Below are 23,125 nucleotides of genomic sequence, written 5' to 3' on the forward strand. Positions count from 1 at the left end.
GGGGGACGGGGGGGCAGAAATGCCATTCTTGAAAATACCAGAAAACACAACAGTTCTGCAGTACCATTCCTGCCCCCCCCCGCCCCTCCCCACAAAGTTGTTGCGTGTGACGGCGTGAGGAAACCGATATCAAATCAACAAGTATACTCGGGTTCGGTTCACGCGATTTGTTACCATGGTGACTGACTTGGAGTTTCTCTGAACTGTCTGTCTGAGCGTGGGGGGGGGGGGGACTCATTGACGTGCGATGACAAACAATGGTCACTTCACCCAAGAGAGGCGATTTACCTGCTGCTGTTTTGGTGAGCAACCCAGCCCAAATGGGTTTCATCACCGCTTTGGATTGCCGTGCGGGTAATTTGGTGCGCGGCGTTGATGAAAATTATTGGGGAAAATATGTCGGGTAGAGCAAACGCGCTCGGGTGCGTTTCCTTTGGTGTCGCCCGTTTGTCGGATTGCTTCAGCCCAGTTCAAAATTGCCCTTCCCTTAGCTTTGCCGCTACTTCGCCCGGCTGCCTTTTGTTCCCCGGCAGACTGCGGCCCGAGCCAAACGTTTATCCTTGATCCGAACCTTGAAGGGATAATTCACCCACAAATAAACTTGTCAACAATTTAATTAGAACGTGCGGGTGCTTCTCGGGGGCGGTGGTGAGCCGCCGCCGGCCCCCGCCGCTCGCTATAGTTCAAGGCAGCGACTTGATGCGCGATAGGAATATGCGATTGTCTTCTTTTCCTGAGCCAAATTGGAGCGTATTGTCTCTCGAGTGTCCGAAGAAAGATTCTCCTGATTGCTTATGCTGAAGTGCTGGCTGTTTTAAGAGAAGATAAGATAAGATAAGAAAACCTTTATTAGTCTCGCAATTTTGGGAGAAAATTGTTTTTTTCTTCTCTTGGATTTGAAAGATTTTAAGTGATTTTTTTTTTGGTGTGTTTTATGGTTAGTCGTTTTTTTCCCCCTCTGATTATTTTTGGATGTTAAAAGAGTTATTATTATTATTTTTTTTTTTATCCCTGAGGATCAAAAAGAGGGGCGGCCCGGTAGTCCAGTGGTTAGCACGTCGGCTTCACAGTGCAGAGGTACCGGGTTCGATTCCGGCTCCGGCCTCCCTGCGTGGAGTTTGCATGTTCTCCCCGGGCCTGCGTGGGTTTTCTCCGGGTGCTCCGGTTTCCTCCCACATTCCAAAAAATATGCGTGGCAGGCTGATTGGACGCTCTAAATTGTCCCTAGGTGTGAGTGTGAGCGCGAATGGTTGTTTGTTTCTGTGTGCCCTGCGATTGGCTGGCAACCGATTCAGGGTGTCACCCGCCTACTGCCCGGAGACGGCTGGGATGGGCTCCAGCACCCCCCGCGACCCTAGTGAGGATCAAGCGGCTCGGAAGATGAATGAATGAATTTCAAACTTTATAAATAAATAGAGGGCGGCCCGGTAGTCCAGTGGTTAGCACGTCGGCTTCACAGTGCAGAGGTACCGGGTTCGATTCCGGCTCCGGCCTCCCTGCGTGGAGTTTGCATGTTCTCCCCGGGCCTGCGTGGGTTTTCTCCGGGTGCTCCGGTTTCCTCCCACATTCCAAAAAATATGCGTGGCAGGCTGATTGGACGCTCTAAATTGTCCCTAGGTGTGAGTGTGAGCGCGAATGGTTGTTTGTTTCTGTGTGCCCTGCGATTGGCTGGCAACCGATTCAGGGTGTCACCCGCCTACTGCCCGGAGACGGCTGGGATGGGCTCCAGCACCCCCCGCGACCCTAGTGAGGATCAAGCGGCTCGGAAGATGAATGAATGAATTTCAAACTTTATAAATAAATAGAGGGCGGCCCGGTAGTCCAGTGGTTAGCACGTCGGCTTCACAGTACAGAGGTACCGGGTTCGATTCCAGCTCCGGCCTCCCTGCGTGGAATTTGCATGTTCTCCCCGGGCCTGCGTGGGTTTTCTCCGGGTGCTCCGGTTTCCTCCCACATTCCAAAAATATGCATGGCAGGCTGATTGGACGCTCTAAATTGTCCCTAGGTGTGAGTGTGAGTGCGAATGGTTGTTCGTCTCTGTGTGCCCTGCGATTGGCTGGCAATCGATTCAGGGTGTCCCCCGCCTACTGCCCGGAGACGGCTGGGATGGGCTCCAGCACTCCCCCGCGACCCTAGTGAGGATCAAGCGGCTCGGAAGATGAATGAATGAATGGATCAAAAAGATCCGAGCGCGATTATTGTGCGGTGTGTTCAAAGTGATTTTTTTTCATCTCCGATTTGGAAGATCCTGACCGATTATCACTTGTTGTGGGGGTGTGTTCGGAGAGATTTTCCCCAAATGATCCGAAAGATCCTGAGCAATTAATTTACGGGGTGGGGGGTGGGGTGAGGGTGTCAACTGTGATTTTTTAAAAAAAATTTTTTTCCTACGTGATCCAAGAGATCCTGAATGATCTCTCTGCATATCGTCTTCGTCCTTTTGCACACCTCCCGGATCTGAAAGATCCCATGCCATTATCCTGTTTAGAATGATTTTTTTTTTGGTGCGTTAAGAATGATTTTTATTTTTTTTCTCTGCACCATCTGAAATATCCAGAGTGGTTTGTGCTGTTAGAAGAGATTTTTCCGAACTGATCTGAACGATTCTGAGTGATTATCTATGGTGTGTTAATAGTGATGACATGAAATATCCTGAGTGATTCGTGTTCGTGTTTTGTATGAAGGCTTTTTATATCTGACTGATCCGCAAAATCCTGCCCGATTATCTTGTGGTGCGAGGTTTGTGAAGGGTGTTTACAGTATTTGTTTTTCGGGTAGTAACAATCGGAAATATTAAACCTGCGCAATCTTTACGATCAACGAAATCAAATGAAATCAGACACTCGCCTGAATGTTTAAAAATGGGCGTGTCGGCGTGTCAGCCGACTCAATAGAACGCACGCCCGTCGGAGAAGTTGACCTTTTTGGAAGTGCGTGCGTCTCCGTCGACACGTGACGTCCGAAAGCGTCCTGATAGGCTAACCCAGAGGTGGGCAAACTACGGCCCGCGGGCCAAATCCGGCCCGTCGGTCTTTTTAATCCGGCCCGCCGAAGGTTGGTACACAATTAAGGTTCGATGTCAACGACTGCATTCATTTCATTTGGACTTGTAATGACAGGCATTTCAACGCCAGGTGGCGCAGTTACTTCAAGTTGCAGAGCATTGGGAGGAAGGGGGAGACGATACGGAAGCCCGCAGTAGCGCCAAGTCAAGCAAATCCCGTTCGATACGACGGAATAATGTACTCTGAAGGTCTGAAAAACGTTCCAAAAAATGCAAAATACTGTTTTTTTTAAAATAAAGAAATCCAATTAATATTACGTTGAATTTAGTTCACACTTTTGATCGGGCCCTCCATAATATTTTCCGGTTTTCATGTGGCCCTATGCAAAAAAATAATTGCCCACCGCTGGGCTAACTACACAAGATCCCCATAAACAAATTGGAGCGTTTTGCCAATCGGGCAAAGTCATGACTTGAGAGAGTCTCGCAGCTCATTGTGGGATGGCTTTTATTCCCCCCCCCCCCCTCTCCCCCGTGAGGATTTTATGGCTCTATTACTCAGACGAGGCTCGAGTTCCTCACTGCGGCATTTAGTGGCGCTGATGTTTTTTTTTTCTGGGATTCTCTCCTAATCTGCCCCCCGTAGCGTCCGATGTGATTTGTAATTGTTTTTGGAGCGCTCGTCCCATTGATAAGACCGTTGTCATCCCCCGAGCGAGGGCATCGCAAGACTGGATGAGACGCAGCGGGGGCGTAAAGCTGCGAAACAACAAAAACGGCGGGAACGGATGTGAATCTTTTCCAATTTTAACCACTTCTTTTCGCAGTGGAAGTCATGGAAATGGAATGAATGTGTTCCAATTCACATTTCTTACCAGAGTGAGTGCGCGTGTTGCTATTTAAAATTTGGCGTGTTAATCCGAAACTGACAGCTCTTCAAAAATGTTTGTTAATTTTTTTTTTAATTGTCAGCAGCATTTTGCTGAGCAGAAGACTTCCTTCCATCTTTCATTTCTGGTTCGAACGTTATCTCCGGTCGTCTCTCATGAGGCGGCGGTTTTAAATTCCCAAGGAGTCGCTTTAAAAAGTCTTCAGTGTGGTTTTCCTGACCACAGACACCTTTGAGGTCTTGAATTTTTGGTGGGAAGTTGCACCTAAAAAAAAAAAAATTGGAACTGTTTGCAAGCCAAAGTTCGATTTCTGAGTTTGTTTCAATTACGTTGCCATTCCAATAAACCGATTAAAAAAAAACAAAAAAAACGTATGAGCATTTAAAGTACAGTGATGCCTTCACATTTGGGCAAGGTGAGCCGCACGCACTTTTAGATGTGAATCGAGGCGAGCAGTGAACGCACAACCGTTTCTTGGCGATCAGCGCGTTGCCCACGGCAACAGTGTAGCGAGGGGTGACTTAGACCCGCCCCTTAAAGGCTTATGTGCTGTAATTACGCTTCTCATAGTAGTTCATTTGTTTCCGTTCTCTTCAATTATGTTTAATAATATATAATTATATATTTTTCTTTAAGCGCCACCCCCCCCCCCCCACAGTCGTTTGGGTAATGGAACGGATTAACAGCCTTTCAAATGATTTCAACGGGCAACAGTTTGACATTCGAATGAATTGCATTTCGAGCTTGCTCACTGAGCAAATCAACCGTGTAAGCGCATAATTTTTATTCATTCATTCATTCATCTTCCGTACCGCTTGATCCTCACTAGGGTCGCGGGGGGTGCTGGAGCCCATCCCAGCCGTCTCCGGGCAGTAGGCGGGGGACACCCTGAATCGGTTGCCAGCCAATCGCAGGGCACACAGAGACGAACAACCATCCACGCTCACACTGACACCTAGGGACAATTTAGTGTGTTCAATCAGCCTGCCACGCATGTTTTTGGAATGTGGGAGGAAACCGAAGCACCCGGAGAAAACCCACGCAGGCCCGGGGAGAACATGCAAACTCCACACAGGGAGGCCGGCTATTTTTTATTTTTGGACCGCTTTCACTGCAACGAGGCGTCATTAATTCGGGGCCATCCTACCACGTCACTTGATATAATTAATTCCACCCCCCCTTGGAGAACAAAGCAAATGAGATGTGATTGAGTGATTGACGGGCGCCCGAGCAGACATCCGCTGCTAATTGAAGGCGTCCGTCCCCATTGACCATTCGTTTAATTGCACATCGGCGAAACGTTGCGTCGCTAATCAAGCCGGCGCTAATGCGGACTCGTGCTTTATGGCCGCCACCTCATCACCTCGCCATTACTATTCCCCAGACGGCGCTTGCAATTGGCTGCCCCCCCCTCACCCTCCAACTTAACGCCGCAAGTTTTTTTTTTCCCCCAAGGACGGCGGCTTCGGCTCGCCGCTGCTCATTCAGCGAAGTCCCAACCGAAGCGCCTTTCTCACCTTCTTTCCTTGCTCATGACCTGACGTCCCGCTGAGCTAGCAGCTTCCCTCCGAACCAATCGCCCAATGCGGCGTCTTTACCCTCCGCATCGCCACTTCACACCGTCTTCATTTGGAGGTCAACCCTGAGTGATGTTTAAGGTCTGTCAGAGATGAACAAAAGAATAAGCAGACACGGAGGGGGGTGGGGGGGGGCGGTGAGTGGAGTGAACATTCCGACTTGTTGCCATGACGTTAAAAGTCAACATTTGCGCCTCAACCGTTGTAACATTTACGCTTGTTGCGATTCTATGGTTATCGTGACATTGATGCAGCGCTTTGAAATGCGCCGGAATATTCCTGCGAGAGACGAAATGGCGTGAAATGGCGACAGAGTATTTATTTTATTGTCAATATAAATGTTCACATTTGTGCATACAATGAGGCGGTGGAGCGGCGAGCGCGTCAGGCTCACAGTGCAGAAGTCGTGGGTTCGAACCCAGAGTCGCTATTTTCCAAGCGCAGATTTGCCAAAGTGCCGGTTTGGTCACGATATTTAAGAATTTTTTTTTTTTTTTCACCCCCAAAAATGTTTCAAACATGATTTTTGTGATAAACAAAAATTGAGAGTGATGTCACCGTCAACACACACACAAGCCGACCGGGCATTCTGCGCCGTTTCCGTGACATCTCGCGTAAGCGTTTCGGCCTCGCCGTCTGGTTGTTTAACGGCCGCCCTCGTTGTTGTGACACCCGTCTCCGGAGCTCCCGTAGGGCGGCGTTCTAACATGGTGACCCCCCCCCCCCCCCCCCCACACACACACTCGACTGCAGATGCTGTGATTGGACCAGAGTGGCTGATTGGGCTAAAAAGGCCAAGTTAGGAGAATCGAAGGGCTGGCATCTTGTATACTCTTCTAGTCAACTGGAATGAAGAGTGGAGGGAGTTGTAATCAGGTGCTCATCCGAGATCAGAAAGTAGAACGATCCAATAAAAGCCAATTTCTGCGCCTCGCCCTCCGGGAGGTCTGCGAGTCGAGCGAGGGCCCCGGCTGATGAAGAGCGAGCAGGCCAGATAGCCTCGGCCAGCCGGGGACTGATGAGGTCACAGCCGACTGACTGGACAGAGTATAAAAGAGCCAAGCAAGGAAGTGATGGTGGTGGTGGGGGTGAGGGGGGGGTCGGTGGTGTTTGGGAGTCGCCAAGGGGCAGACGTCGCAGACCAGTGGAGCGCGAACGCGCCAAAGCTCAGTAGGGGAGAGTCAGGCGGGGAGAGTTCAACAAACGAGTGAACAATGGCGGCATTTGGGCGAGGACACCAAGGGGAGGGGAGAACAAAAATTGCAGAACGGGGAAAATAAAAGCACGGAATGGAAGGGAAAAAGAGCAGGGGGCAAATGGATGGATGGATGGTGATGGTCTCGGATGAAGATGGGAGTGAAAGGGGGGGGGGTCAGCCATCGCTTCGGAGGGCCGCGTTTGCTCGTGATGTGACGAGGTCGCAAAAAAACCGCCCGAAGCTCGGCAAACGAACACACCGACGTTTGAACATCGGCAAGAACCCCCTAACCCCCCCCCCCCCCCCCGTTCAATAAAACCAAGTTGCCAATAACCGCACGCAATCTTCTGGATTTTCTCAGGCATCCCCGTCTGTCCACAACGACCGCAATTACAAAATGGCGTCGAATGTTTTTGCCCATTCAGGCTCCATTGCTAACAAGCGCTAACAAGCTAGCAGCCGCAGCCTGCTATGATAATCGTTTAGCATATCGAAGAAAAACGATAATCCAAGTCAGATTTATTCGTATGTGTCAAAAGTCATTTTAAAAAAAAAATATATGCCGAGACCTGTCTGAAAATCGACAGCGAATGGCCCTCCTTGGCCGGAGTTTGGCCCGTGGCGACAATCGCGTAGCTCACGTCGCCTCGAAATCGCGCCGTCCTTTCATTTCCGACCTAATTTGGGGGGCGGGGGGGACGCGTGAGCATATCTGCCTGCCATTTTGAAATCCTTCCCCGGTATCGTTGCCGTTTAATAGTTTGGCTTTGATGAGATTGTCGCCGGCTGGCGATTGCCGCTCGTAGCGGAACGCCATCTTCGGGGAAATCAGGTGGAAATGTTCTCACGAGGCGAGCACAACAAAGGCAAAGAGGTCTCGGAAGAGTTTCCTGTCTGCGGAAAATGCTCTTTGCTGTCTTTTCCCCCCCTTGAGTGGTGAATTCATTTGAGCCATCGCCGCGCGTGACGAAGATGAAGAGCCGATTCAACTCGCTGTGATTTTTTATTTGTATTTTTTTTAACTTTCGCCACCGTTCTTGACTTAAGTGAGATCAGGCTATTATGGCTTTGTAATTTCAAAGAACACATTGAAGTGGTGAAATGACATGCGGCGGTTTTGCGTGTTGCCTGGTTGTCAGGCCAACGCTTTCGTTCTCATGGCCACAAATGAAAACCATCGGCACGTTTTAGCGCCGTTACTGCCAGTCAAGTCGCCCACAGTGTTGCTTTTTTTTGGAGATTAGAAATATCGCAACTGAATTTCTGAGAAGCTCAAATCTGATTGGACAAAAAACTCAACCAAAACTTCAAGTCATTAGAAGGCTAGCAAAGAAGGTGATCGCTGTGACGTATTCGCCATTTCGATGATTTCCACAAAGCCGTTTCAACCCTTCCGCGCGGTCGAAGGAAATCCCTCAACTGGCGTCGCCTGAGCGCTCGAAGCCTCGACTTGACCCGCAACGATGCCGACTTTCTCGGGCTTTTCTGGATGCACGCGTGGCGAGGAGTGCTCTTTCATCCACTTCATTAGCCGACCGCAAACAACCGTTCAATTAGAGCCGGTTAATTAGCGGCGCAATGAAAACGATCCTGGTCGGGGAAAAAAAAATTGGTGGACGATAGCAAAGCCCCCAAAGCATTTTTTTGTTTGTTTTTGAATTATTTGCTGTCTATGCAGAAGTACTGCTCCAAAAAAAAAAATGTAAAAAACGGTTTCATTAAATCTTTGACTGAACTCATAATCCATCGGATGCTTACACTTTATTGCGACAAAGTGAGCAGCCAATCGTCAAACCTTTGCCTTGGTTGGCAAGACGCGCAGAATTGAAGAGACTACAAAATAAAACCTCCAAGCTCGAATGTGATATTGCAACCGTATTGATATTTGATGCCGTCCCAGATCACGGCGGGGCTACGTGCACTGCAAAGTGGATACGGTGGTAGCTCTACTTACGAACGAAATTTCCAAGTTACGAAATGCCTCAAGAGGAAAATATTGCCTCCTGTTACGAAAGAAATTTCAAGCTAGGAAAGCTCCTCGCAGCTCTGAGTTTCCTGAACGCAACATATTTATAGCTGCTCTGCCATTGGTTATTACCGAGCATCCTCCAGGTATCCCATTGGCTAAGAGGGAGGGACCTCAACCTTCTCCCCTCGGACAATGAGACATTGTGATAGTTTGACGTAAATGTGAATCCCCAGAAAAAGGGTTCACCAGTTGGGCGATCGCTCACTATGCGGATGTTTGCCTTGAACATTTTTGAAGAGTTGTTAAAAGCAGACGCACGCAAACGTCAATGGATCGGTTCTTTACAAATACATAATTTAATTGTAACATGTACTTCTTATTATATCATATTTTGATGCATTTTTATGCTTCAGAAAACATTTATGTCTGAATTTTCAGGGGCCTGGAACGGATTAGAGCATATACATGGAAAACGCGTCTCTACTTACAAATTTTTCGAGTGAATACATTTTTTCCAGTACCAATTCATTTCGTAAGTCGAGGTACCACTGCATTTGGTGTGAGACCTGGTAAAGCCCCCCCGCCCCTCCCCTGTCGGGCAGAGCGGGAGGCTGAACGGCTTGGACCGGAGTCCCGCGCGGGCCACATTGCTATCGCCAAGGTCCATCTGTCAGGGGTAATAATGTTATCGCGGAGCCGCAGAAGGGAGCCAGCCACTCTGCGGATACTGAAGCGCTTTGACACCTTCGGCGTAGTTTGCAGCGAGGCCGCCGTTGCTGGGCCACATTGGAGGATTGGGATGTAAGGGGCAGGTGGGGGTGGTGGGGGAGCGGTAGAGTTGCTACTGCCAGTGGGGTTCTGCGGTCAAGCTTCTCTCAAAGGGTATCAAGTATTTATTTAGTTTTGTGTTCTGTCTAATGGCAAAGTTTTCATTCCACGGTGCACACGGCGGGGCGCCGCCATTTCTTCGCTAGCGACCAGAGTTTGCCGACTTGAGAATCCTTCTGGTTCAGTGTTTGGTTTACTATGAGGAAGTGCATTATTATTATAAATAATAATAATTAATAATAAAATAAATAAGTAAATAACCTAATATCTATGCGAAGCCTTGAAAGGTCCAGATTGAAATCTCCCATCTTGCGAATTGCACCAGCAAATTCCACCAGCAGCCTGAAATGAATTGTGCTCAACCTGGCGAGGGTGCGTTATGTTATTTATTCTTTATTTATTCATTTGGTTCCGCCGTCATCCTCTTTTTTTTGGCACCCGTCTGCGACTGTGTTTTAGTAACGTGACAGTCACCATTTACAAGACTCAGGTAGCAACCGAGCGCCGTGGGAGAAACGATTTACGAGCTTAGCGTGGGCGGAATTAAAAACAAACATAAAACATCGGTAATTAGGAAGCACGTTGATCCCAAAAGATGACTGATGTATAAATCACGGGGCCTTATTATTGCGGGAGGAGCCCAGAATGTGCGTTGGCGGCGGTGGAGTTGGCGACATGAATTTGCATGCGGATTGCTTTTAGGGGCTCTTGGGAAATACTCCGTTGCAGTTTTCCAGATTAACCCCCCATTTATTGCGTGGGATATGTTCCACACACAGACCGGACATATATCCATGGACTTCTACATTTCATTTTCGGAACACATTCAAACTTAAAAAAAAAAAAAAATCCCCGAAAACAAAAATGCACATTATTGAAAACACAGAACAAATTGCATAGTCAAGACATGCATGTGCCTTTAAGAGGCGGGGCCTTTGTCGTAAGATCTTCATGAGAGTGACTGGGCGTGAGCTGTGGTCAACAGCAGCTTCGGTGTGAATGTTGCACTGTTGTCACGGAGTTAAAGAAACAGCTGAAACTTTTGCGGTCTCCGAGCTTTGCTGTGAATAGTGAAAAACTGCGATTAATTTCTTTTAATTAACTAATTAATTAATCAATTTGTCTATTCCGCTTGAAGTTTACATTTCTTAAGATGGCGCCAAAGTAATACTGTTATACTAGACTATGCGGAGGAGCACTACACTCTAAGAATCCATTAAAAAGAAGTAAAAAAAAGTGACTTAGTACTGCCTTGCTGTCATTCCCAAATGTCGTAGCGCCTTGAGATACAACTTCAACACTTGTATCTCAAATCACTTTGAACCTCATTGAAACGTATGGAAATGCCACCGATTCGTACCAAACAAAAAAGAAACTCAAATTTTTCTATTTGTGATATTGAATAAGGAAAAATACCACCCTGTATTATACTTGGCATAATACCAATGAAGTAGTATTTCAAAAATTCAAATTGCGTGCACAACTTGGCCACTAGGAGGCCCTATAGCTTTTTTGTGTACGACTAATTGAATTGGTAAGATGATGTACAATTAGTCATTTATGCTGTAGAAGATAAAGTAAAACGTATTTGACCGTCAATGCTATTGTTAGCACGTCAATGGCGTTTTGCATTGTTAGCATTTGGCTAAGCTGCCTATTTTTTTGTCGGGCAAAGCGACGCGGTTTCAAATGCGCAACATGTCATTGCCTTTATCTGTTTAGAATTTAGAAAATTCAACCTGGAGTGGCATTGAGTCTGCTTTTTTGGATAAGTTGGTCAACATTTGTGGCTAATTGTCAATTATAATTTGCCACCGTACGGCGCTCATATCTCAAGTATGCGCTTGCAGGTCAAGGCAGCTGAGTAACTTGTATATCAAGGCACTGCAAATCTGAAAGGGTGTCTTTGTAGCCTTTCTGTCTCTCTCCCTTCTCATTCTAAATCCTCCCCAGTGTGGGTCCACTCAACCGAGCCCCCCCCCCCCCACCCCACCCCAAGTAGTGGCTTAGTGTACTTTTCCATGTCTGCGTCATTCTGATCCAGCTCCCCCCCACCGCGTTGCTGCCTTTCTGCCATTTTTGGCTTGATTGCGACTTAAACGCTCTGGACCATGCCTGCGCACAGCCTCCAGTGTCAGAGCTGCAGGTGCAATGCGCCCCCACATGCATGCTGCCAGGACTCTTAGTGAGAGTTCCATGATCAAACCGCCGGGCCGCAAGACAGCTTTCGACAAACCGTGCCAACCAAGCTCCGGAATCCACCCTGGATTTGTCTTGTTCATTCTGTTGTTGTTATTTTTATTTTTATTTTTTGTTCTGAGCACAATTGCACTGCGGTGCGGTCACACACAAGCGGGGATGTTGGGAACAATGAAAATATTTGTGGTGATGGCGTTCAAGTATCACATTAGCTTATTTACAACAAACAATCGGCTACATCAAACACGCCCGGCGCCACCAAATATTTGTACAGGTTCTTATATTTTTATTGAAAGGGATATCTTATGATCATCCAGTAGTGGAAGAAAAAAAAATGAAATCACCCTCTTAAGTAAATTTGACCACGCCACCACACAATTTTGCCTTTGGCGAGCTGAATGCTGTCATACAATGCAAACCGCCATAGACGGGCTAACAGATTGCATCTATAGGCGCGGTGCTATGACCGTTTTAGCAACGGGTATTTGAACACAAACGGTCCATCGACACCAATTCCGGCTCGAGACCAGGCCGGCACTAAAAACTGCAAAAATCTCAAGGTATAATTGGCGGCCAATATCATGAATTTGTTGGGGGGGAGGGGGTTACTTTTTTAAAGCCCCCCAAAGCCATTCAGCGTTTTGCACCAAAAATGGGTGATGGCGCCATGAATATATGAATCCATGGGTGTCCGATTGTACGCAGTTCTCTAGCGGATCTAGCAATCCTCAAAGACATGTATTCTTTATCCTCACTGAAAAATGGGGAATATTACAACAATTTCGTGAAAAATATTACATTTACAAACACGGTGTCGGTAAATTGTAATCAAAATTGTCCTGGCAGGTCTTTTTTTTTGGCCCCACACCAGTTTTATAGTCTTGTGAAATTCTTCTTCGTTTCTCTGCACATGACTGTGATACACTGCCCCCTGGTGGCCAGGACATGTACACCAGAATAAGTTGTAATGACTTAATCAGAAAGAAAATAATTTTTGCTGCACTTTTTTTGAACATGAGGAGGACACGGCAATAAATCTTCCATGTCACATCTCAATCAGATGGTGGGGGCATCTAGGCTGGGGAGTCATTGCATCAATCGTTTGACAGTTTCGTCCCCGCTATTTGCTTTCCACGTTTTTGTCGTCTTTTCGCAGGATTACCTCTGAGTCCGTTTTCTTTTTCTGTCTCTGGGCGTGAAGAAGCTGACGTATGCGTTTTGGATGGCACGCTACAACATTCTGGAGGCGGAGGCTTTCTTTTCCAGCGTGTGGCATGAACGCAAGGGACCCCCCCCACCCCCCCTCCCCGTCAACTGTCTCCCACCCAGCATGCTTTGCTCCCACGGGTGCTTTAAGCGAGGCCCGCGTGTCTTCGGGGCTCACCGGCATAACTTTGACTTCTTGCAGTTATTTGCAGTAAAGTGCAGTTTGGCTTCCCTTACGGGCCCTTTGAATTCCCTCGTATGTTTCCCCCCACTCCCTCCCGCATCTCACATCTTGTTCCTCCTCCGCTTTTTTTCCGTCTCTCTTACTCGGCCCTTGAGGAACTTTGCACACCCCCCACAATTTAAAGAAGTCGGTCTGGTACCTAAAACTATATTTTAAAAAATGATTGCGGAAAAAAACCCCAATCTTGTTACAAAGTTCAATTGTCCCTCCCCATAATAAAGCTGTACGAAAAAGACGTCAACGGATCTGCCACAAAACTTGAGAATTGGACATGGTGATACTGCCGTCTTAAAGTGGAAGTCAAAAAGTTTAGATCAAATAACAGGTCTAAAGAAGATGGTCTAACTGGTATTGCTTTCGTGGATGAGAGAAGAATGAAGAAGACGAATTCACCCATTTACACGTCATGTTCGCAATGCGAGCCCGAAGGCAGTGTGACAAAGGTAGAATGTCAAAATGGCCATTCAATTCAAGTCGCTTCTCAATAAGCAAGGGGGGGTGTTTGTTCAAAAGAAAAAGTTTTATGCCACTCCGAGTTGAAATGTTCTCAAAAACTAAACATAAAAGAGGGAGTCACAAGTTGTGCACTCAAAGCAATGTCGCTTTGCTTTACGAGCAACACAGCTGAGCTTAATGCTAACAAACAATGCGAAATGCCTTTGAAATGCAAACGTGTAGGATCAAATGTTTGCGGGCTTCAAAATGACGGATCGTTGAACACGACAAGTTTTAGACAAGTAATGTAACAATAAAATGGCCGCCAACCACGATGTAAAAATACATTATGAACATTTATAGATGTAAAACCTGTCATACAGTATAAGCGTTATTGGCCTGAGTTTGACTGGATTCTTTATCCTCAATGAAAAATGACCACAGCATCCTAGTGAGTTATTTACAATCATCGTGGATGGAAGTCGATTCTTCTTCGTTTGTGTCTCTGACTGTACAGTATTGCAGTGCCTCCCTGTGGCCAAAGCGAGTACGTCAGGAGGAGTAGCAAAAGCAATTGAATCGCGGCATTAAATCTTTACATTGCAATTCATTGTGTTGTTACTCTCTTTTTATGAAATACAAAATTTATTTTTCACGATTTGACAAAACACAGATGCAGAAATGTGTTTTTTTGGGGGGGGGGGTTGGAATGGGTTCATGGCATTTCAATTCATTTCAAAGGGGAAAGATTACTTGAAGGTTGTTTGGAGTTGACACAGCGTTACACTCCGTAATCATCTTTGCTAGACATGCAGAACGGCACATGGCAATAGCGAAACACGCACACACACACACACACACACACACACAAAAGGAAAACATCCACTGGGTTACATCAAGATTTGCCGAATTGAGTCGTGTACCCTGTCAGTCAACTATTACACCCCCCCCCCCCCCACACACACACTTACACACTCGCACGTGCTTCGGCCTATCTGACACGGCAAAGTGACTCAATTACGGTGAAGGTGAAAGAAGCCGTAAAAATGGCGGCATAGATACAGCTATGCTATACGGCTATACGCTGCAGTCAATTACGGTGCCTGGTAGGGGGCTAATGTTTTTTCTTTTTTAAAATTATTTTTTATTTTTTTTACCTCATCTGCTTGTGACGTAGTGGGCGAAATGGCGGTTGATGGACGGATGGAGATTGTGGACTGGCGATATGAAACGCTTCCGTCTGACTGTTCCCAAAAAATGATGGCGGCTGTTGTGGACAGTCAGGCAAAGAGAAATGTGCGTGAATCACTTGTAATGGGAGAGTTGCTAAGATTTTGCTCTAATTCAGCCCGGTAATTTTTCTTCAGCTGCATCTGGCCCTGAGTCCAAAGTGGAAGGAACTAGGAAGGGTTTGAAATAGCAGTGGCAGCAGAAAGTTTCAGAGGGGAAAAAAAATTGTCAGGAAAAGCCTACTAGATCATCTGAGCTTTATTTGGGGTTTATTCAAGACACTTTGTTGTTGAACATGACTTTGAATGTGCTGTATAGAAGTCGTAAATATTCTTCCGAGAATCGTCTTCAAGCTTCTACTTGCAACACACAGTTGAAGTTTACCGTCAAACTCAATGTAAAACAAAGACAATCACATCTTGCGTATTTCGAACCACAGAGCTTCACTTTTAGTCCGCTAGCTTAAGGCTAATGCTCACATAGGCAATAATTAGCATCCACGCGGTCGTGTTGCAACCCCTTTGAGCAATGGATATTTGAACATCAAAGGCGCAGCAACACACGTGGAACAAGAGTACATCACGACCCCCCCAAGGATACTTTCTTTATCTTCTGCGAAGAACGAGCGCATGAATTGGCAGGATTTGCCTTGTCGCTCTTTACTGCCCCCAAATGAGGTGCAAAATGAGCGCCATGCATTGAATTGAATTCAATGAGAAAGTCGGACAAAAAAAAATTTCGATTCCATTTAATTGTGACTTTTTTTTCAAGGTATGATCATAGAGAGTACTATTTTATTTTTATGACGCATTTTATATATGACGTTTTCAGTGCCAGTTATTGGAACTCTTGCAGGGAAATTATTACTAGGAAAGTTACAAAGGTAAGATAGTGTTGAATATATATGTATATATATTTTTTATGTGTGAATTTCTCCCTAAATCCTTGTGAGAATTCATCGAGCTGTCGCATAAATACGAAGCTGGACTTCATAACCGCAGGCAATTTAGCACCCACACAAACGCCCACGCGCATACACACACACACACGCACGCACACACTTTTGGGATTTTGATGGCTCCAGCAGCTGTCTTCCTCACCTCTACTTCTGCCGGTTTCATTCTATCCGTCTGGTCCTCCATCTTTTATTCATATATATATATTTTTTGTTCCCTTCAAGACATGGCCACGTCTCCCGTGTCACTCTGTCTCCGTTTTTCCTCTCTCGCCATCTCGTCCACTTAGGAATTCATCACCTGCTCTCTTCCCTCGGCGTACTTTTGGTCTTGTTCCTCTTAGCCCCGATCAGTCTCGAGTTGTTCCATCTTTGTGCTCGGTGTATGCTATCAAATCCTTTTTGTCTCTCGGGACCAAAACCTTCCAGCCCCCCATTTTTGTGGTCCCCGGAGGTTGAACTTGAGGAGAGAGTTGACACAGAGAAGAAACGTGCTAGATTTTAGTTTTCTTTAATCTTCTCTGTGTCAACATTTATATATATATATATATATATATATATATATATATTACTTTTCAAAGCGTCATTGTAACATTGTTCAGTATTAACAGTAGTAAAAGCAATTTAAAAAAAAGTTTTTTGGGGAAAAAAAAAAGGACGGAAAATACCGTCAGAAAAAAAATCAAATGTGAGACTGTTCAAAATTGGAAAAAATAGTAGCAAATACAAAAGTATTTTACAAATAATGTACAAATACAATGGGAGAACCTGAGGAAAATGATTATTATATTATTATAATAATAATAAAAAATAACAATCATAATAATAATAATAATTAAATGATGTGAAGGAAAATTGTAAATAGTACTGCGATTTATCCATTTTGTGTTCATATTGCATTTAATTGAAAGATGTTTGTTGTTTTTTTCTCTTTCTTCTTTCTACATACATTCTTGCTGCTGGAGGCTGTAAATTTCCCCAGTGTGGGACGAATAAAGGATATCTTATCTTAATATATATATTATTATTATTATATTATTTTAATGATATAATATTATCATTAAAATTATTATATTATATGAAATTGTTTCTCAAAGAATCACATCTTAGAATACAAAAATATATTTTATAAAATCCCCTAAAATAATGTGACTATTAAAAAAAAGAAGAAAAATACAAACATAATTGGACAAATTATGGAAAACATTCCTAAAAAAATATAAGGAAGCAAATTTGACAAAAAACTATTTGTCAAAAAAATTACAAGAAATTGTCACCAAATGTAAAAAAAATGATCAGGATGGAGAGAAGATTAGAAAATAATGAGAACAGTTGGGCCGAGACAGCTTTATAAATGTAATTTGCAACTACATATATATTTTTTTATATGATCTCTCTCTTTTTTATGTTAAAGATTTTCACCATGACTCAGAAGCCATTCTTATTGGATTAAAAAAAATCATAATAAATCTCCATAATCTCGCCTTAATTGCTTTTGCCAAAACACGCTTTGCATTCTGGACGACGACAGCCTGGAATCCAGAACGTGCTTAAGTGGACATCATACAAAAACTACTGAAACGGACGGGGTCGGGGTCGGGGGAGTTGGTCAGCACCCAGGCAAGCTATCTTAACACGTGGACACGTTTATTCATCGCCGCTTGCCTTTTTAATGAGACTTATTTAAAAGCACCTGCGCTGTTCCATCGAGCGCAAACAGATTTGCTGCCTGCGGGCGCAAATCAAAAGTGTGACAAAAAGTTTTATTCGTCTAAACTGGATGCAATAAAATGGCGTTGGGATCTTTTACAGCCGGCCCGTAAACGAGCCGCGTTTTGCGCTTGTTTGTCATTTCGCTCTCCCGCTAGCCCCCTGCAGCAACTTCCTTTTATGGGCTGTGTATTCATTATAGTACAATAACGAGCTGATGGGAAAGGAGGAGACCACCCGCCCCCCCCCCCCCCGCCCCCTCCCAACCCCAGTTAACTTGGGATCGTGGCCTACTTGGGAAATCCTCAAATGTCTCCTCTTAGACATGTGATGTAATAATTGCACGCTGATGATTTAACGCCGCATTGCAGTGGCTGCTGCTCCCGTGATGGAAAGTTATTCTTCTAATCGCGAGGAAGTAATTTTAGATTTTTTTTTTTTTTTTTTATCCCAGCTGCTGCAATAAAACTGTACATGTTACTGTTCATACATAGAACACTGCAGCGGCAATACGGAACTTTTCGAGGTGCGTTTGACGATCGGCCGGATTGGAAATGAGCCGCTCGTCCATCTGGTGGCGCGTCAAAGTCAATTTAGGCGGGGTAAAGAATTTTTCAAATCTTTTAAGATTTTTTTTCTATCTCGATGAAACATCAAACAGCTTTGGTGCTGTGTGCTCCGATAATCTCAACACACACACACACACGGGCCATTCCAACCCCGCAAGCATTTCGACCGACTGTCATTTCAATAACTCAGGATGCAAATAATTCCACTTTGGCCGACGCCTAAGCTGTCCTGTGGCCACCTGCGCCAAACACCTGCATCTTTACGGTACTTTCCAGCCGTTTGACGACGTGCTAATGGCCAACCCGAGCGGCTTATAATTACCTCTAGCGCTTTATTGTGTGACCCGTGTCGTGGATGTGCATTCCCGCCAGACTGATGCACTTTTATCTCGGAGCATCGCACGGAGCGGCCCGTCGCAACTGTGTGGTGTCAAATGCCGGGTAGACGACTCCCTCGCGACGGAATGCGGTGAGAGAAATGTTCTCTTGTTAGCGCTTTGAACGGCGGCGTAAGGGAGGCCAGCGAAGTTGTCGGTGTTATACGATTGCGCCTTTTTTTTTTTACCGGGCAAAAATGACTCTGGTTTGGACTCTGGTAGTTTTTTTTTTCTGCACGCTGAACTTGAAGAACAAAAATGTGTTTCGTCCAACTTAAGCTAGCTCATGAGACTCAATGCAGGAGGTGCATCCAAAACATTGTGCAGTTTGCAAACAGAATTATCCATTTTCTACTAAGCTTCTTCTCCATTCTCCCCCCCCCCCCCCCCCAAAAAAAATAACCCTGATGGGCAAGACGGTGAGGTAGTGGTTCGCTCTTTCTGTTGTAAACGCCATGGCCACATGGGGCAAGATGAGACAGACGAGCATACTGTTTTTTGCGACGTCGCAACTCCTCTCAGTTCATCACTACGGCACTAATATTAGCCAATTTTGCAGAGGATAAAGAATCCATGTCTGCGACTACTAGTATATTGTCGTCGTAAGCGTTTAGCCGTGCTGCTTCTGTTCAACCCGTTATTTAAAGCATGCCAACATAGGTGCTAATTAGCATTAGCGTTAAGCTAGCGGCCTGAGGGGCTAGGCTATGTGGTTGTTTTTAAATACGCGAATTGTATTTTTATTCGTTTTAGGTTTGATTTGCGAGTAAACTTGAAATGGGGGGTGGCATCCACCGGCCTTGAGGACTCTTTTTGTTTGCAGAATTGTATACTGTTTCGCAAGAGTGATGCTGATGGTGACGTGAGTTGAGTTGACTTCACTGCTTTCTTCTATGCGAGTGCGTCTGTAGCGCAGGTCAAGTTTTTAGCACACGTTTAGCGAAGTCCTGTGGAGCTTTTGCAGAGATTGTGCCAAGACACACTCAGTGTGTGTGATGTGATAGAAAGATTAAAGGCCTCCAATCAGACGTCGCCCAAAGCTGGAGCTCCCCTTGCGATGCTATCGCTCTCATCGCCAGATTGCTGTTAAAAAAAAAAAAAAAAAAGCTTTCCGCTCGGCTCGCTGCAGTCGGCCGTTAATGTCTTTTAAAAACATTTCAAAGGCTGAGTGAGGCGGTTCAGAAAGTTTCAACTTGATGATTGCACACGTGGTTATTTACTCATTGTAATTCTCAGGTTGGGTGAACTATCCGCCTTTATTGTTCAAAGTAAGGAAAGAAAAATGAAGATCGATTGATGTGTGTATGTTACAGATGGGCGAGTAGCGACGGCAGCGAACCGGCGCCGATACAGGCCTGATTTTGAAGCACAGTGTTGATAGCCGGAGGTGATGCATTCTGGGACTTTACAATTTGCCCCATATCGCATTTTGACCACATTCATTCATTCATCTTCCGAGCCGCTTGATCCTCACTAGGGTCGCGGGGGGTGCTGGAGCCTATCCCAGCTGTCTTTGAGCAGTAGGCGGGGGACACCCTGAATCGGTTGCCAGCCAATCGCAGGGCACACAGAAACGAACAACCATTCGCACTCACACTCACACCTAGGGACAATTTAGAGTGTTCAATCAGCCTGCCACGCATGTTTTTGGAATGTGGGAGGAAACCGGAGCACCCGGAGAAAACCCACGCAGGCCCGGGGAGAACATGCAAACTCCACACAGGGAGGCCGGAGCTGGAATCGAACCCGGTACCTCTGCACTGTGAAGCCGATGTGCTAACCACTGGACTACCGGGCCGCCCCATTTTGACCACATGAAAAAAGATAATGCAGGAAGAAGAGCGATTCACATTTTCAAGATGGGAAGGCAGTCACTACAGTGGTACCTCGACTTACCAAATTCAATGTTTCTGGAAGAAATTTCTTTACTAGAACATTTTGGAAGTTGAGACGCGTTTTCCATGTAAATGCCCTAATCCGTTCCAAGAAACAAAACATGGATTCGCGCACATTCGTGACGAAAGAGAAAGCTGCACCAAAGCTGGGTGACTGTCTGAGGTTCCCCAATTTGAATGAATACAGTTTATATTTGTAAACCATACACATGACAAATGTCAAAATTTGCCATGACAATATGAAGTCAGAGCGGCCCGGTAGTCCAGTGGTTAGCACGTGGGCTTCACAGTGCAGAGGTACCGGGTTCGATTCCAGCTCCGGCCTCCCTGTGTGGAGTTTGCATGTTCTCCCCGGCGTGGGTTTTCTCCGGGTGCTCCGGTTTCCTCCCACATTCCAAAAACATGCGTGGCAGGCTGATTGAACACTCTAAATTGTCCCTAGGTGTGAGTGTGAGTGCGAATGGTTGTTCGTCTATGTGTGCCCTGCGATTGGCTGGCAACCGATTCAGGGTGGGATAGGCTCCAGCACCCCCCGCGACCCTTGTGAGGATCAAGCGGCTCGGAAGATGAATGAATGAATGAATGAATGAATATGAAGTCAGGCCAAAACAGACAAAACATATTTACAAGTGACTTTTTTCAATACTTTTTCCACCCCCCCCCAAAAAAGATCATGTAAAAATAATTACTTAGGTCCAGAAATTGTGTCTTTAATTTTTAATTTTAAAAAAAAACTTTATTTTGAAAGGTCACATTGAAAAAGAGTCATAATTAATTACTGGCAAAAGTGTTTGTCAAATTTACGTTCAGCAGGATTGTCGGACTGAGTTACTTTGAAAGTCTGGTAATCTTTTCTCTTTCGAGATGGCAACACTGACGTCGATATCTAGCTAGCAAATGGATTCTTATGACGAGTGAGAACCAAAACGCAGGCTGCGGAATGAACCTTAAGAGAAACAAAAAGAGAAGAGGCGCAAAACCTGATGGCGTTTCCGTCGAATAAATCAGACGAGGGATGGTTTCGCCTGTGCATCTCTCCTTGAGCTTTTTCATTCGAGTGTATTAATGCGTTTCAAGTGGTATGTGTGGGTGGGTCGTCGTCCCCCCCCCCCCCCCCCCCGTGTGGGTATTATCTATGAGTGCGACCGTGCACAAGATTTGGTGTTTGTTGCGATTTGCCATTTAGAAACCTCACAAAAAGAGCCCGAGGTAGGAGTGATTGCTCACCCCCTTGCCCCCCCCCCCTCGAGCCCCCCTCCCCCTCCCTCACCTCACATGTGCCGGTGGGCTGAGACGGAGCGATACAGGAGCAACGGAGCTGCCACATGAAGAGTGTTAATTAAAAGCAGCGAGCGAGAATCAGGTAAGAGAGATAACAGGGCAGCGCAGGCGTAATATTTATCGGGATGATTTATTTAGTGCGGCGCAACGCAACACTTTTGAACCGGAGGCTGCGATGCATTCTCGGTTGAAAAGGACGAGTTTAGCCGTGTGGAAAGTGCATGAAAAAGGGAGCATCGCTTGCGTGTGCAGGCGATGGGAAGAAGGCATTCATTCAGGCTGCTTTTTAATCCTGCGCTTTGTGCCGACTTTTTTTATGAAGCCGCGGCGCTGCTCTGTGTGTGGGTGCTGGTTTCAGGTAAGAAAAGGTATAAAAAGTTGGGAAAGGATGAGATGGCAGATGTAAAAAAGCAAAAAAAAAATGGTGTATTATTACTGAATTATTGAAGTGATACTTTCTCAAGTAGCGTCATAATTTCAAGGCTTAAGCTATAGTTCAGAGACTGCCAGGAAGGGCAGGCGGAGAGGGAAAGTTGTCGCTGCGCTCTAAGGTTTGAGTTCATGGATGTCGCCCTGAAATGCAAAAAACATAAAAACAAAGAACTAAAACACGAAGTAGCGGCCCGGTAGTCCAGTGGCTAGCACGTGGGCTTCACAGTGCAGAGGTACCGGGTTCGATTCCAGCTCCGGCCTCCCTGTGTGGAGTTTGCATGTTCTCCCCGGGCCTGCGTGGGTTTTCTCCGGGTGCTCCGGTTTCCTCCCACATTCCGAAAACATGCGTGGCAGGCTGATTGAACACTCTAAATTGTCCCTAGGTGTGAGTGTGAGTGCGAATGGTTGTTTGTTTCTGTGTGCCCTGCGATTGGCTGGCAACCGATTCAGGGTGTCCCCCACCTACTGCCCGAAGACAGCTGGGATAGGCTCCAGCACCCCCCGCGACCCTAGTGAGGATCAAGCGGCTCGGAAGATGAATGAATGAATGAATAAAACACGAAGTAAAAAAAAAACAACACACACAAAAATAGAACACATTACAGCATATAAAAAAAGCAGAATCGACGAGCACGTGAAGAGGTTTGGGGTTTGAATCCGTCGTCTTAGAACGGAGCAGCGTTTGCTCGCATTCAATTGACGTTTTGGTTTTCACGTGTATAGCGAACCAGTCGGCAAAAAAGAGGCTTCAAGCAGTTGAAGTTTACTGTCAAACTAATTAGAAAACAAAGAAAATGACACCTTGAGTGTTGATCACACACTGCACCTTGGCATTTACATCACGAGATTAATGCTTCCGCTCATTAGCATCTGCTATGCTGCTGTAAACCTGAAGCGACAGAGTCAACAAAAATGTGATGTCATTATTATTATTTTTTTACAAAAATATAAATTTGAACAAATTTCCACATCGGAGAATTTGGCCCTGATGTCAGTGAGATTCTTTATCCTCTGCATAGAATGACTAGTAATAATGTCGTACTCACGATCTGGGAGAGGCATGGAGGCGAAATGTTGGTGGGGGGGCGGAAGGGCAGCACATGGAACCAGAAGGGCACGGATGGCT

At 45.8% G+C, this 23,125-nt stretch overlaps 1 protein-coding gene across 2 annotated transcripts in view; it reads left to right on the plus strand.

Moving 5' to 3' along the window:
• Positions 1-23,125, plus strand: part of LOC127600550 (cell adhesion molecule 4-like) — a 182,446-nt gene that overhangs the window by 4,354 nt on the left and 154,967 nt on the right. Inside the window, exon 1 of one of the 2 annotated variants that reach the window (XM_052065222.1) lies at positions 21,576-21,649. The exons of the other annotated variant lie outside the window; for it this stretch is intronic. The gene's annotated coding sequence lies outside the window, so the exon portion shown is untranslated. Of the gene's footprint in view, positions 1-21,575; positions 21,650-23,125 lie in introns of those variants that run through there. 2 annotated transcript variants of the gene reach the window in all.

Source organism: Hippocampus zosterae, chromosome 5 (assembly GCF_025434085.1).
Source record: "Hippocampus zosterae strain Florida chromosome 5, ASM2543408v3, whole genome shotgun sequence".
Classification (NCBI taxonomy): domain Eukaryota; kingdom Metazoa; phylum Chordata; class Actinopteri; order Syngnathiformes; family Syngnathidae; genus Hippocampus; species Hippocampus zosterae.